The 15,224-nt window shown below is 44.1% G+C and overlaps 1 long non-coding RNA gene across 2 annotated transcripts in view; it reads right to left on the reverse strand.

Annotated features, from left to right (window-relative positions):
* Window positions 1–15,224, reverse strand: part of LOC146208451 (uncharacterized) — a 138,407-nt gene that overhangs the window by 69,010 nt on the left and 54,173 nt on the right. The window lies entirely within an intron of this gene.

Raw genomic sequence — 15,224 nt, forward strand, 5'->3', positions numbered from 1 at the left:
ACTATATATCTATGCAGAGGCGACCGAGAAGAGAAACGCAATGTTCGTTGTATGATTATTCGGTAGTAGATATTGTTAACAAGCTGTCGATCCGTTTTATTCACGCAGCCACGATTTGTAGCCCGAGTTTCCGGGCGACCGAAAGAAATCCGTAGCCTACCACTACGGTGTTCTAAATAGCCAAAGTTGCTTTAGAAGCCCTATTTACCGTTCACCAACGACGCCCTTCAGCCTAGAATGTACGGAATGTTCTGCCGGTGCGTCGCAGCTTTTTTTATTTCTATTGCATTTTTATTCTTTGACAATGGCGTAGCACGCAGGCAGGAGGGTGACGGCAAAGCAAGAAAAGAAAGGCGCTTCGCAGTTAAACGCCAACCCATTAGTGACAGTGGCTGAAGAAAAAAAAGAAAAAGCAAATACTCTGACGAACACTTACAACATGGCTATTGTAATATACGGACCCAGAAACGTTCCTAGGCGGAACGGGATCCTCAATGCAAAAATATCGGTTAAGGTGACGCGCTTCATGTTTTGTTAAATACGCGAAATTATATTATTTACGCAGTACACTGTCATCTCTACACTGGCCTCACTGAATAGGCATACCAGTGGCATTTCCAACAAACTTTTCGCTAGGACGTCCCTCATGGTCTGAGCCGCTGTTGGGCGCTAAAACCTACCATCCAAGCCTGACAACAACCTAGAGCAGCTGCACCACAATAAAACTATCCATACGTTTGTGCAAGGGTTCACAACCAAACCGCGCCATATCTTCGCGGAGAGAGGAACTACCGTACGTCACGCATGAACCTATAACACCTGACAAAACCGAACTCATGGTTATCCACGCAAGCAAAAGCGCAGCAGACAAAAAAAAAAAAAAAGACCAAAAGCGTAGGCGTTTATTTCCAGGTGCCGCGGAGCCGAGCCGAAGGAGAGCGAAAATTGAAAGGGCAAATGAGTGTGCGCACCGGTGAAGTTCTGAAAGAGAACATTCTCTGCTTCGATTTGCTGCTTCTAGGGATGGTGCTTCGCGAGGCAATGAATGAGAACTGAAAGCATTTTATTTTCCGTTCCGTCTCCTGGTATCTATAGTTTGCAGCCACAGGCTGGGGTTAACACCTAACAACCAATGGAGGTTGGTAGGGTTGATCTAGTCGCGTTTGCTGGTAGCATCTCCAGAGCCCTTGCTTTATGTATTTTATTATTCAGTTACTATACCCTACTGAAAATCTGCTTCATCTGGTTGGATCCCCCGGAACATTGGAAGATTAGGCCCAATTCAAATTCTTGGTCAATTCATTTTCGCACTAACGCCTGTTGTGCGAGCCTTCCCGGTTTGCATAGTTGGTAGAGCGACTTCTTCGGGTCCCGAGTTTGAACCTCGTACCCGGAACTACATTCATGAGCCGACGTCGAGGGTTGTCTAAATTTAGCTTTTTTTTTTTTTTAACTGAAAAGTAAAAATGGTTTCTTGGGGCATGCTAGGATGTTTCACGCAAATATGTGCTCTTTTCAGTACTAGTCGCACTAGAAAAAGCCGATAAAAACTACTAGTCGCCACTTCCTGAGCCTTACACATATAGCAACCGGGCATGTGCAGGTTTCGCTCATACCAATCAGAAGAGCTTGAACATGACGCAGACTCTAGCTCAGGATGCATGAATGTTCGGCCGGCCGTTTCGTTCGCTTAAATTTCTCACAACTCCAAACAGTCGAAGCTCACGCGATTCATAACAAACTAATGGTGCGCGTTTTAAGACGGAAGCATTTAATGGCTCGTTCTCGCGGCCATGACCCTGTCAGTTCGGCCACGAGAAGTGTCATACTTCTTGGCGATATTCCTGGGGAGACCACAAGGTTATGACGTAATCACCTAGGAGCACTGGAGCGGTGTGCTCTCCGCAAACAAAGATAGATATTGGCTGGACTGCTGTGTAATTGGTACAGTGATGTTGTCATTGCAAATAGTATGCCTACCAGCCATCGTTCTAGCGCCATCATTTTCCCCAGGACCGTGCCCATACTCTAAAATTTCACTTTTGTTCGGGCTTCAGGTCAGTGTTCGAGCGCTCTAGACAGCCGGCCGGGCATCAATATCACAATGATACCTAAGTGATGCCATTTGCGAACGCCTTATATAATGGCGGCCCAAGGGTATAAGTAAATCAAATTGACAACCATCTTCATTATCGCCGCGTCCGATATCGTGAAACGCACATCATAATTATCCTCGTCTACCGTGAGGATGATAGTAGCGATCACAATGACGCTGCAATTAGTGATAATGACAATGATAACCTTAGCAATTATAATGACGGTGCGTTTAGCTGGGGACGATAATGAGAGCAAACGTGATGCACTGTGGGCACCAGCAACGCTTAGGCTTTCGCATTTCTGCAGTGTAGATTTCACATTGGCTCTCAGAATTTTTTGAAAATGAGTAGCAAAATCTACAAACAAGCGGGAGGCGGATATGTGGATGTGTTAAGTGCTATGATGCAGCTTACGATGCTTTAAAAAATTACGTTAAGAAACACTTTCCCGGAGTATCTTGTTATGTGTAGTAAAGAAAAGTCCAGCGATTCAAATTAGCTTGCAACTGCCGTCATCAGATCATTAGAAGCTACTTGTATTTAAACGGACATTTTCAAAGAAAATGAGTATATATCAGTGTCCACGCTACATGATATGTTCGATATAAAATTTCAGTGTTATCAAAGAAGCATTTTCCTTTTTCTTAAGCATTGGCCACGCAGGTTTATTTACATTGCCGTGCACGCCCAAACTACCGTCATGAATTCATTCTGTCTTTTGAAGTGATGAGTTTGAATTGAGTCGCGTAATAAAAATGTACCTTATTTAGATTTTTTGCATTTCTTGACACCTAAAAACCTTAGAAAAGATGAGAAAAAATTCAGAAGAGTTGTATTAGATGCAAAACAAATATATGCATAGAGGTGCTCTCGAGTCCCTTGCAAACGTAAGAGGATCAATTCTCTTTGAATGCGCTTCTAAAAGGTACGGAAGTTGAGCAGAAAATACGGGTACGCAACAATAGCCCGTGCGATAAACGATTAATTTCCGCATTACGATGCGTCTGATTTTACATTCTCTGAGAATTCCCTTTGACGCGAGTTGCACACAATTTTGAAGCTTCTACTAATATTTTTCCTAGCTATTTCTTTTTCGTGGTCTGGATCTGCTGACAACGCAAATGAAGAATATATACGATTCTCTATATAGGAAACTCGGGTCATAAATATTATTTGGTAAGAGAACTTTGTCTCTGTTTTTTATAAATAGTTTTGATACGTTCGTGCAATTCGATTGAACAAAATATTTTGTCTCCTTCCAGGGAATGTTTAGGTTGTCTTTACAAACAATAATAGCCGTCACTTCAATGTGCGCAGAACTGTCGGCTATGTGGCGCCAATATGTGCACCTAAAGGTTTTTTTTTTTGTATTATGATTTGCAGTGTTGTTCTTGTAGATATCCCTGGAGCACATTACCAGCGCGTTTCAGTGAGATGTCTTGCAGTTCACGAAGAAATTCGATCCTTGCGTATTTATATGCGCAGCTTGTGGGGTCAGTAGCCTTGGGAGCGAGGACTTAAGCAGAAAACACGAGCTCGCCCTTCCGCTGCTCTTCCGATGTTTTTCTTTCGTCTCGCGCGGATCATGTTTCCTCGTACTCTCAAAGCCCAGCTGCTAGGCAGCTACCATAAACTTTGCCAGGATGCCACGGCACTAGTTAAACGGAGAGTTTCCAGCTGTCTCACCAATTAGCAACTGTTAACAGCCGTAAGATGCCTGAAAAGTCTATCAATATGTTATTTTATCTTTCTTTCTTGCCTTGCTAGTGTGTTCTTCAGCTTTAGTATTAGACTGTGGACCAACTGAAGCTGCCCTGTAGACGCCTATCTACATTTCTGCAACTTTCGTGCGTCTATTTTTCTCAATAATTATTTACCCTGTTTGTGTAAGCCCCTTTCGAATTGCCCCTACAGGGGACTTTGAAAGTAATAATTTGTACTCAATTAAACTGTCATCATCTCAAAAAAGCCAGACCATTCTCACTCAGAATGAGATTTTTATAATGTAGAAATGGCCCTAAAAAAAAAACGCGCCCATCGGCGCCAGTGAGCATTTCCTGAAACAAGAAGTAACTCCGTAAATATTATTTTCTTACTTGGATTCAAGATTGTCAGTACTAATGTGACTCGCTTAATCTGTATGGATATACCGAGTCCTATTCGTCGTCGAATTGGCCGAAAAGAAAATTTGATTTTGTCATACATGATGGCAATTACATTTGGCGCCTTAATAATTTAGAATTTATTGACGCAAGAGCGGCCAAGGGCAAAAACCGACAGAAAAACCTTTGACTAAAGATGTGTAAGGTGATGGTAAGAATTATACTGTATGTCAAAACTAACGATAAAAACTAGTGTAAACGGCTGGAATCGAAGGGTAAAACAAAGTTTAAATTGGAGCTAAAAGCCGAGCTTTGGCACAAGCAAGTGGGCGAGTAGTTTTTTCCGGCCGTGATTGGTTACGCGCGATTTGGTTCGGTGCCAGGTTATCCTTTGCAACTAGTCATCCTGAAATCAGTGAATTAAAATTTTAAATACTCATTAAGATTCCGATTGGATGTAAATAGTACATGATGTCGTCAAATGGTGCATAATGGTCCTACCTATCAAAGGTTAGTGATGAAACGGTATATCATATGCATAAAATTGTCTAAAGTGTGTGCAACGATGTACTTCATAAAACATTCAGGTAAAAAAAATGGATAACTGAAAGCGGGCCATTACAGTGCTCGCATTGCTGTAGCTGTGTTCCTAAAAATAAGTAGATGTGTGCTGATTGCGTGTGTTCAATTCGCAATCTTAATTCTACCACTTCATAAAATTGATATTTGCGATAGCCATCCTTCCATTATTGTATAGTTGATTTGACTAAATGCAATACTATATTATTTTGCTCACAGTTCTATTCGAGGTGCCAACGGGCGTCAACGCCTGCTTAATAGATTGTTTAAAGTCTTGATAGGGAATGTTTTGTTCTGCGTGCGTCGCTCACGGCTTCATTTCCTCCTATGGAGTCTGCAAGCTCGTGGTCTGAAATACCGACATGACTGGGAACCCAGCAAAGGTGCTCAGTATATCCGCGTGTAGCAAGCTGATGAATTTTTCGGACTACATACAATAAAACAAAGATTTATATTTATTTTTATTTCTTTCTTTTGAGCTGATTGTTGTTATAGCGCTCCTACAATATACGTAAATTATGGTGTTATTATAGTTTTATACTTTTCATTGCTTATTATTTCTAGTGCCTTTAATGTACAAATGGCCTTGTAAACACTTCCTTTAGACAAAGGTGTTGGCGTGACCAGTTAGACCTTTCTGTACGGCAGCTGCTCAAATGTGTTTTGGTGCCATGTGTATAGAAATCTGCCAAATGACTATTTATTTCTCACTACCAAGAATTTGCTTTGGGTTATTGTTGAAGACACAAAACTTTCAATGTAAATCGCAAGTGCAAAATTACATTGGACTGGCGTTTTCATCCAAGGCGCAATGTCTTTTTGTGCGAAAACATATGTAGAAAGATCAATTTCATGTGATTCTGCTATCTGGTTTAGCTTGGTTCCTATGGTAGGTAGACGCTTTGACTTGTTTTAAAAGAGAGTGATCATGCGTTTATTTTCACGGGTAGGTTTTTATGGGTGATCTGAGAATGCGCATGTATCATCATCATCATCATCATCGGCCTGACTATACCCACTGTAGGGCGAAGGCTTCTCCCATATTTCTCCAATTACCCCGTTTCCATGTAAGTATTAGGTAATTGTTCTTTGCGATTTCAAGGATAGTTCATAGCATTGCACGAACATGCTCTGTATAGGCGACGTTCAGTATGCACCCAAAACAATTCCTAGGCCGCAATGATGTACATGGTCTAGAGCTTTTAAGGTGGATTTTCTGGTTGACCTACTGACGATACATCCATAGTCCATCTCTGAGCGGCTTAGTGATTGGTGTAGTCGGACTGAACAAACTCTATCGAAACCCCATATCTTGTGGGCTAAAGTTTTAAGAATGTTTGTTGCTTTTTGTGCACGGAGCTTCAGTTGTTCAATGTGTGGTGCAAACGTCAGTTTTTTATCAAACAGCATAGCACGAAACTCATGTTTCGCCAGCGATAAGCTTCCCATTGATGCCAAGGGACGATTGCGGAAGTAGACGTCACTTGCTTGAACAACAGACTTAATGGGCTTTTTCAGAGAGCAATCTTAACCCTTTTCATTAGTCCATTTTTAATATAATTAATAGGTGTCTATATCTGCCTTTCATAAATGGCAATGTTGCATGACGCGTAACATGTTTAAGTCGTCAACGTATGGTGAGTATATGTACACTAAGCGGGACTAATTATTTCTGTTACCAGGAATAGCTTTTCCAGCAATTCTGCAGCAAAATTTCCAGCAAAATGTGGTTGGAGATGTGCATCATTTCCCAACGGGGTAAAGGCGGAAGCGCTATAACTTGTTTATTAGAATGCTGCTTAAAGGTCTCCCTTTCAGCAGCGGACACATTTTGCCAGCGGCTGGTGCTGTCATTTTGAGACGATCACTACATGAGTTGATTCCTCCGTGGTAATCTTAGATATGCTACCTGCCAGCGTCCTAAGTGCGTGCCCGACACTCCAAGGTTGAGCGACTGCCACCTAAAAATGGTGGTGACCTGTGTAAGCCCATGTCATTAGGAGCGTTTAGGGTCATGCAAGGGTGCAAGACGTCTTGAAAATTTGTACTCTGATCTTATATGATCCAGACATCATAGAGCGATTCTAGAGATGTGAACAAGGCGTGATGCATCCCACAGGTGTTGCGGGACTTGTTCATTGTAGCCTGAAGTGAAGAGCGTGGAAGTGTTGATGTTTGTTTGAACCGACTGAAGCGATTTTGGTTGGTTGGTTGGTTTGTGGGGTTTAACGTCCCAAAGCGACTAAGGCTATGAGAGACGCCGTAGTGGAGGACTCCGGAAATTTCGACCACCTGGGGTTCTTTAACGTGCACTGACATCGCACAGCACACGGACGCTACTCCGCTTCGCCTCCATCCAAACGCAGCCACCGAGGTCGGGTTCGAACCGGGGTACTCCGGCACAGTAGTCGGGCGTCTTTCCACTGCACCACCCCGGCGGGGTCTGAAGCGATTTTACCTCTTTGCAATCGTTCATCGCTGTGTGTACAAAGAGGAAGCTTTAGTGTAACGGCCGTGTAATGAGTATGAGTGTCTTAACAACAGAAATGTTTTTACACTGAAGGTTCAAATTTTAATGTACACTCTGAAATGATTCAAGATATAAGCGGCACACGAATCCTGCTTTGTCACAAACGGAAGTGCGCGTTCGATGTGCAAGAGCCAAACTCTAGGGCTTTCGGACCAAAATGGAGGCAAGTGGAGGGGCTAGAACCCTTCTAACTATACGCGCCGCAAGAACGCACGACCCGGTTCGCTTCGCTAAGAGGGGCGCCGAATTCGCCAGGATTCATGGCGTAGGAGGCAAAGCTGCTTGCTTGATGCTGGGTCGCCAAATCAGTAAGATCTGAAGCGACGAAGGACCAGCTGCGGTGGTTCTCGGTTCCGAATATTTGTTTGTTGTGGATCCACGCTACGAGACTAGGTGTCACATTCTTTGTAAACAGGCGTCACATGCGGAACTAGGTTTTGCCTCAGACGAGGGTGCGGCTCGAAGGGTGCTGCGCTTTCATCTTGCCCATAGCATCCATCTTTGGACAAATGATTTACACAACCGGTGTCCACTGCTTCCTTAAAATAGTTACTCTAAACTCTGCGTGCGTCATTTGCACATGACTACAGTTACTGTGATGTTTAGGAAAAATGATATGCATTAGAAAGTGACTATGATCTTTCAGGATACATGTGCGAATACGGAATTAAGAATTCTCAGTTCTTACAGATATTTTTTGTCGTATACTGCATCGTTAGCATACATATCAACTAACAGACTCTCAGCTAAGCCAACGAGAGCTCGATTACGCAGGTTTATGTTAGTAAATGTGCGAGCGCCCTTCAGCAGATATTTAGAGTAATTTACTTCGCGCTGTCACAGAATGGTGAAAACCTCAAACTGTAAACGCAGTTTCCTCCACTATGTACTACGAACGCCGACCCTCTTTTAAACTCTTCTTTTGCTTTAAGGGGTGAAGGCAAAGCAACATATCTGATCAGAACTAATGCAAAGAGCGCAGCAGCCATGTAACTAGTCTGGAATAGAAGGCAGAGAGAGATCTCTCTTTTATAGAAAGCAGAGTATTTAGCCATGTTTAGGATTCGTTAACATGCTACGTTGTGTAGGAAAGGAAATTAGGGAGAGAAAGGCGGAATGATAAATGTGTTGAAAATAAAATAAATAAAAGTAGGCGGTGTGGTGGTGGTGGTGGTGGTGAAAACGTTTACTGTATATTTGGAGGTTTGTTTGATACGGAGCCTTAGGGCATCGGCCTTACAATACTGGGCAGAGACCCTAGTCAGGGACCCCATTGGCGGTTGCCGCCGCCCGCGCACGCCGCGTTACGGCCCTTTGAGCCTGTAGGTCGCAGCAGCCGAGCAGGGTCGCCTCCCAGTCCTCCCGGAAAGGGTAAGGGATGGGGTGATAGAATATGAACATAGATGCTTACTAAGGTTCATTATTCATCGAGTAATGCTAAACAATAAGGTTATGTGGTGTATAGCCTTACAAATGGGCTTACAAAGTTCACCCATTGAAAAATGTGTGAAAGCGACCCACAAGTACACCAGAATCGTATAATGTATAATGCGTGATTGCGATACGCTACGTGGAGCTATCGCTTCTCAAGACGTCCAATGCGGCATGCCTTTAAATATGTGAATAGAAAGGTCGATGCTTGTCTATGTTTCCTACAGGAGTCTAAGAGATCTAAAATGCTGTCCATTGTTAGAGGCACTGGGAACGAACTTCTCTGTGCAATATTCATAGTAAGCCCGCTCGTCAATATATGCTCAGATGGGTTGCGGTCCCAAAGTGGAGGCTTTTTTTGTTTTTTATTTACTTATGTTGTACCTTCATTCTACTGTTATTAGTTTTCACAAGAAATGTTACGTCCAGATACGAGGAATTCGTATCGACTCTTTTGTAGCTCTTATTTTGTGCGAACTTTTTCTTGCAAAATTTGACCGTGAGGTAAGCCATAATATGAGCAATGATTGTGTGGCTCATGTTTATAAATTTGTTGACGATTCCCTGGTCCTTTTAAAACTAAGGGATGATAACATCGATTTGTCGCTAACTCAGTCATGGGGCCATTTTTTGCCGTCACCAGTTCTATGAATTTTACCTTTGAACTGCCACAAAATGATTCGCTTCAGTTTTTAAATCTAAGACTGCGTTTCAAAATGACAAGCCAGATATGTTGGGTCTATATGCCACGTACTACGAAAACACATCTAGCCAACCATTCCTCACATTCCAAACTTGTGGAGCGGGGTAACGTGTGCCTGTCTTTTAGATCCGCGCTGTTCAAGTCGTGAGTTCACCTAGTGCAGTCGAGTTTCGGACTTCAGGTTGAATGCCTCATGGACGGTCGCTCTACTGTTTCCGTGTTGAAAGCTGTCGCGGGAGGCTTGCGTAAGCAGCCACGGAAGGACGAAAAGAGAGAAATTGTGTTCAGCACAGCCCCTGAAGCTAGACAGAAAAATAGACACGTTGTGATGACTTACGTTCACCGCGTATCGTATAACATAAAGAGGATTGCAAGGAACTTTGGTACAGACCTCATTTTCACGGCACCTCAAAAACTCAAGCCTTTGCGCACTGGCGAGCCAGAACCATACAAAACTGGTTTCTTAGATTCAAACATGTAGCTAGGTTTGTTGCTTGCTAAGTAGGTGTTGTTTACAAAATCCCTCTGAGATGTGACCGCTTATATATAGGACAGACCGGCCGATGCCATAATGATCGCTTAAGGCAACAAGAGCATCCTTCAAATCATCCCAATCTAACATCCTGCCAAAGCTTTGTTTGAGGTGCAAATGCCATCCACTTTTTGAAAAAAACAAAAGTACTTGGCCTTTCGAAAGCACAACTAGCAAGGGCGCTTCTTGGGGCGTATTTATTTATAGGTTAGGAAGCGATAAGTGCGTGAGTGAAACGTTGGTGGTTCTGTTGCAAAAGGAAGCTTTGTTTCTAAACGCTGTGCAATTTCTTTCGTATGCTTCTGGTATTTTTTCATATTTTACAAGTCATAGTGTAGCCCAACGCTTTCAAGGTTCAGTTTGATTTATCTACCCTCTGTATCAAAATTCAGTGGATAGCTGAGCACATGCTTATACAGTTCCTCGAGCTCGTACATTTTTTTCACTTCCAATTTCAGTTGAAAGTTAGCTCTCGTCCTGTGCCCCTCTCTTGTCCACGTCCACCTCGCGCTAAGTCTCCCTGTAAATCATGTTCATTGCACTTGCACAGCTGTCCTCCAAAGCAAAGGCATGTCAAGGGTGTGAGATTTGCATGATAAGAAACAGTCAAAAGTGACATTGATGTCAAGGAAAACGATTGTCGAAATGCATCCAGCATGAAGGCACTCTTGATGTCATAAGACAAGGGCGATGACGTTATTAGCTGCTGATCCGTTTTGACGAAAGCCGTTAATTTCTCAAGCACACTCATTTCGGCTTTCGAGAAACCATGTGATGCGTTTGCAGACCATTGGCTCCATATCGTACCTGCACAGCTCAGTACAGCGATTGGCTGGAAAGATGCGTAGCTTGTTGGCGGCTGGCACGGTTTCTAAGCAGGCATAAATTTCGCCAGCTCCCATTCCATGGGGACCTCACCAGATATCCAGGAAGAATTGCAATATTCCAGGAGTCAACAACGGGAGTTGGGAGGTAACTTTGAGATGGCGCCATAGGACACTTCATCATGACCTGGTTGGTTTAGTTTGTGGGGTTTTAACGCTCCAAAGCGACCCAGGCTATGAGAGACGCCGTAGTGGAGGACTCCGCAAATTTCGACCACCTTGGGTTCTTTAACGTGCACTGACATCGCACAGCGCGCAGACGCCTTGCTTTTCGCCCCCACCGAAAAGCGGCCACCGACGCCGGAATTCGATCCCGCATTCTTGGGAACAGTAGTCGAGCGATCATGACCTGGAGATGTGCGCCTGTTATATTCCGCGATAGCTGTGGAAAGCTCTTCTAATGTGAAATGTAGATCCATCGCTGGTACATACGCCTGCCTGGGGGATGCCGATTGACTATCTGTGGATAGTGTCAAAGGCTCTGACAATGCCGACAGTCTTCTGCAGTATTCTGATATTTATTTTATGGGTTTCCTTTAATGCAGTGATAGTGCAGTGGATGGGTGAAACTGCTGGAGCGGTGTGCGTATACCGCGAACGACCCGCCAAATATTTATTACTGACTGGCGCACACCCTGGCGCACTGCTGGCGCAGAGCTTGCTTAAAGAGTGTATTCAAAGGCATGGAATGGGAGCAGCTATAGGCATTAGGATCGATGGAAAATATCTCAGTTAGCGTAGCAGGGGCGCAGAAAATTAGGTGGGTGGATGAGGTAAAGAAATTCGCAGGGGTCAAATGGATGCAGCTAGCACAGGACCGGGTTAACAGGAGGAAAATGGGAGAGGCCTTCGCCCTGCAGTGGGTATAGTCCGGCTGATGATGAAGATGATGGACGACATGCAGAGTGGAAAAACATTTCTGACATCATTGCAGACTGAGTTTATACAGGAAGCGTCGAATGTGACGTTGTACCTTCTGGCAGGCACGTATGTCTTCAAACATTTTGTGCGCAATGGTTTTCTTTCGGCCCACCTACGAATAGCGCAGAGCCCTTGAAATAACTTCATCATTTGAGGGTAGGCTATCAATTTTTGCAGTAATTTGCGTGATTTCTCTCATGCAATGAGCAATTTTGAGCATTAGTTAGTCATTCCGCGGTGCGGCAGTAACTCCTCTGCTTGCTGCGTCTTTGTATGCATCCCAATCTGTTGATATAATTTTTTTTGCGCTGTTTGCACACAGAGAGCTGATAGGAGATCTGGGCAACGGTAACTTCCACGTGTTTCCTGATCGGTGCGCTAGCCAACTTTGTTGGAAATTAACTTGTTACAAAGGTCAGGTTGATGCTGCTGGCAGTCGTCAGGCCTCGGAGGTAAGTCATTTAGTGTGTTAGGAAAAAAAAAAAGAGGAAAATATAAAAAGGAAGCACTCAACGCACATTAATAATAAAAGGTAAAATTCAAAATGATACCTAGATTACAAATTCACTCTTCGCTTCACTATTTCACACGTTTCCTTTGCCGAGCGTCCGCACTAGTTGACGCCGCACAGCGTACTGCTGCTTGGAGTCTCGTGCTCGCACTCTCTCGTACAAAAACATGGGCGCTGCATTCGCTGCCGCACTAGGCCCATGCAAAACGAAAACACTACAACTAAAATAAGGCAAACACGTACGGCGCGGCGCCGACCCCTCGGAGGCAAGCTGTAGGTGGAGGTTGTCGGTTTACATGTTCCGAGACGCACTCACGGCACACGGGGCGCTCACGTGTGGTTCAAGGTTCGCACAGCCGCCGCCCAGGAGGAAGTTCTTGTCGCAGTAAGTCAGCCGCTAACAAGTGATACAATTGAATGTTTTGCTAGAAGTCCTGCAAGCTTGGAACCTCGGGTGCATGTGTGGGAAGGGCCCCACATTGTAATTCGTGAAGTCTAAACAAATAATATGTGGCGCGGGCGTCATTGTTATCGATTTTTCTAGCCTAAAAGCATTAAATGTCTTGCCTGGCTCAAGATATACTCTGTATACTTGGTGTCTTGAAATACTGCCTTCGGTAGTTCAAAGGTAGATCAAAGGCAAAAGAAGTGGCTGGGGTTCCAGGAACTTCTTTCTCAGGTCTAATTGCAAACAATAGTGAAAGCTAACGACCACATAAAAAGGGGCTTGAAAACGAGTCAAAATCTGAGCCACTTTTTCACATACAATTTTTCCTCCAGTATCTTCTGCCAACAAGCCTCCAATCCACAAGAATCTCTGCCGTTTCTCGCAATCCTGCTATTTATCCACTCGCACAATAGATATTTACAGGCAATACGCCAACAACGAAAAATAGAAATGCCACAGATAATTTTCGCGGACATTTATCTTATCACACAACGTCGCCCTTACAAAGACACGACTGAAGGTCAAAAAAAAAGAGTACTCATGGGTAAAGAAATACGCGGAAACGGTCCGTCTTTCCGATGTGCAGAATACGTGCTGAAACGCTATAATTAGGGCCGTCGAAGTCTAGCTTAATTGCATTGCGAAATCCTCCAGGGACGGCGTGCGCTGAACTAGTTTTTGGACCCGAGCCAGACTGCTCACGCCCACCAAACGCTTGACGTCCGCTCAGCCGTCATCCGTGATGTTATGCTTGCTTCAAGCTTCCCTGTAGCAGCGTCCCCGACGGCGCACGTACTTCAAAAGGAGTCCGGTTTCTGCACGCGGTATCGATTGCGCAATCGGAGAGAGCTAAACACCAACTGTAAAATAATCGTCCCCCCTCCGGCTAGAGTGGTCTGGCTGCATTCCCCGCAATTTTCCCGCTGGCACGCAGGTTGGAAGAATGCATACATTGCGCGTTGCTGCAAACTGCCCTACTAAAAAACACCATCGATCATATTTCATAGCTGCAGTCCTCTTGTTTTGGAGGCAGTCGCCGGCACGCCCACAATGTGTCAGCTCAGCTGACTGACCATAACAGCAATTACGGCAAGGCATGAGAAGGAGGCAAATCAAGAAAGCTTTATTTAAAGAAACCTGGACTTGTTAAAGAGCGGTTTTAGATGTTGATGTTCGAAGGCTAGCCTTAGCCATGCTGCACGGTTCCGATGGTATACGTAGTTACAGCTAAAACGTGTGAAAAGACAGTTTGTTACAGTGAAAATGAGTGCCCGCTTGCCGGTAATTGGGTGCAAGCTTTGAAAATGCCTAAACAGTCATCATTGACTGAACATTGCAAAGCGGTAATAAAACCAGCGCGGTTCGTATACGCGCTAGTGTTTACTCTATGGGCACTTAATTACATCATTCAAGGTTGAGACATGCTCCACGGCTCGGGCGGATTGACGTAGGTGTGTGCAGGAATCCGTAAACAAGTGTAAAACTTGAAGGCGCGCCATTTTTTTTGTGTAGCTGCTCGGTTCTAAAGTAGGCGATCGTGCCGATTTTCGTCTGGCCACATGATGAGGCGCGTTTATACTGAAACGGACCGAACAGTATACACGCTACAGGATTGAACACGAGCCCTATGCAGCATATGGGCATCGCGAATTGTTGAGGGCGCACCCGAAATAGGGATTCATTATGCAAGTTTAGATGATGCAATTTGGAGACGTCTGTCCTTTCCATAACCGTGAGTGTGCTGCTCGTCAGCACCGGCGACCCAGTGCGATCGTCGATAAACAAGAGCAGAAAGCGGCTGTCACGCGACACGCGTCGACCTTGAGGCCACATCACTTGGTTCGAGCTCTTAACAGCAGCTCTCAAGGGTACAGCGGAACTCTGGAGCACAATGTAATCGTTGTCAGCTGCAAGTGCTGTATTGATCGAAAACATAAGAAAAACAAAGAAAACACTGGCGATGTGGCTAAGCGATATGTATTAACAAAATGCGAACTGCTTCTTTAAACACCATTTTCATACCATTAAGTGCAAAGGAGGTAACAAACAGCAAGACGAACAACGCCCGTGATTTCCTTTGTTTTTGTTTTTTTTTTTGTCCATTGCTCTAACTGAGGCGAATATTAGAACAATAGATGAATTATACCACGATTTAAGTATCTTGCACAGCTTGGAGCTGAAATTTGAGGGGCTTGTTATGAAAACGAAGGAAAGAGGAAAGAAGCCAAAAATCGGCGAGACAGAAGAAAGTGCATGGGACCTTTTGTTTAGTTTTGCTATTGACCCGAATTGTCAATTGCAAAATGAAAAATAAAAGATCCTATACGCTTTCCCTGGCCTCGCCTCCTGTTGGCTTCTTTCTTGTACAGCTCAGAATACATATGAAGATATATTTGTTACCCACACAGAAGGCTCCAAAGGAAATCATTTGTACCGCTTCACAGTTCCTAGGTTATTATTTTCGTTATGGTGTCTCTAAAAATGGAA

The sequence above is a fragment of the Amblyomma maculatum genome, chromosome 1 (assembly GCF_055883805.1).
Source record: "Amblyomma maculatum isolate TAMU_Amacu chromosome 1, ASM5588380v1, whole genome shotgun sequence".
Taxonomy (NCBI): Eukaryota; Metazoa; Arthropoda; class Arachnida; order Ixodida; family Ixodidae; genus Amblyomma; species Amblyomma maculatum.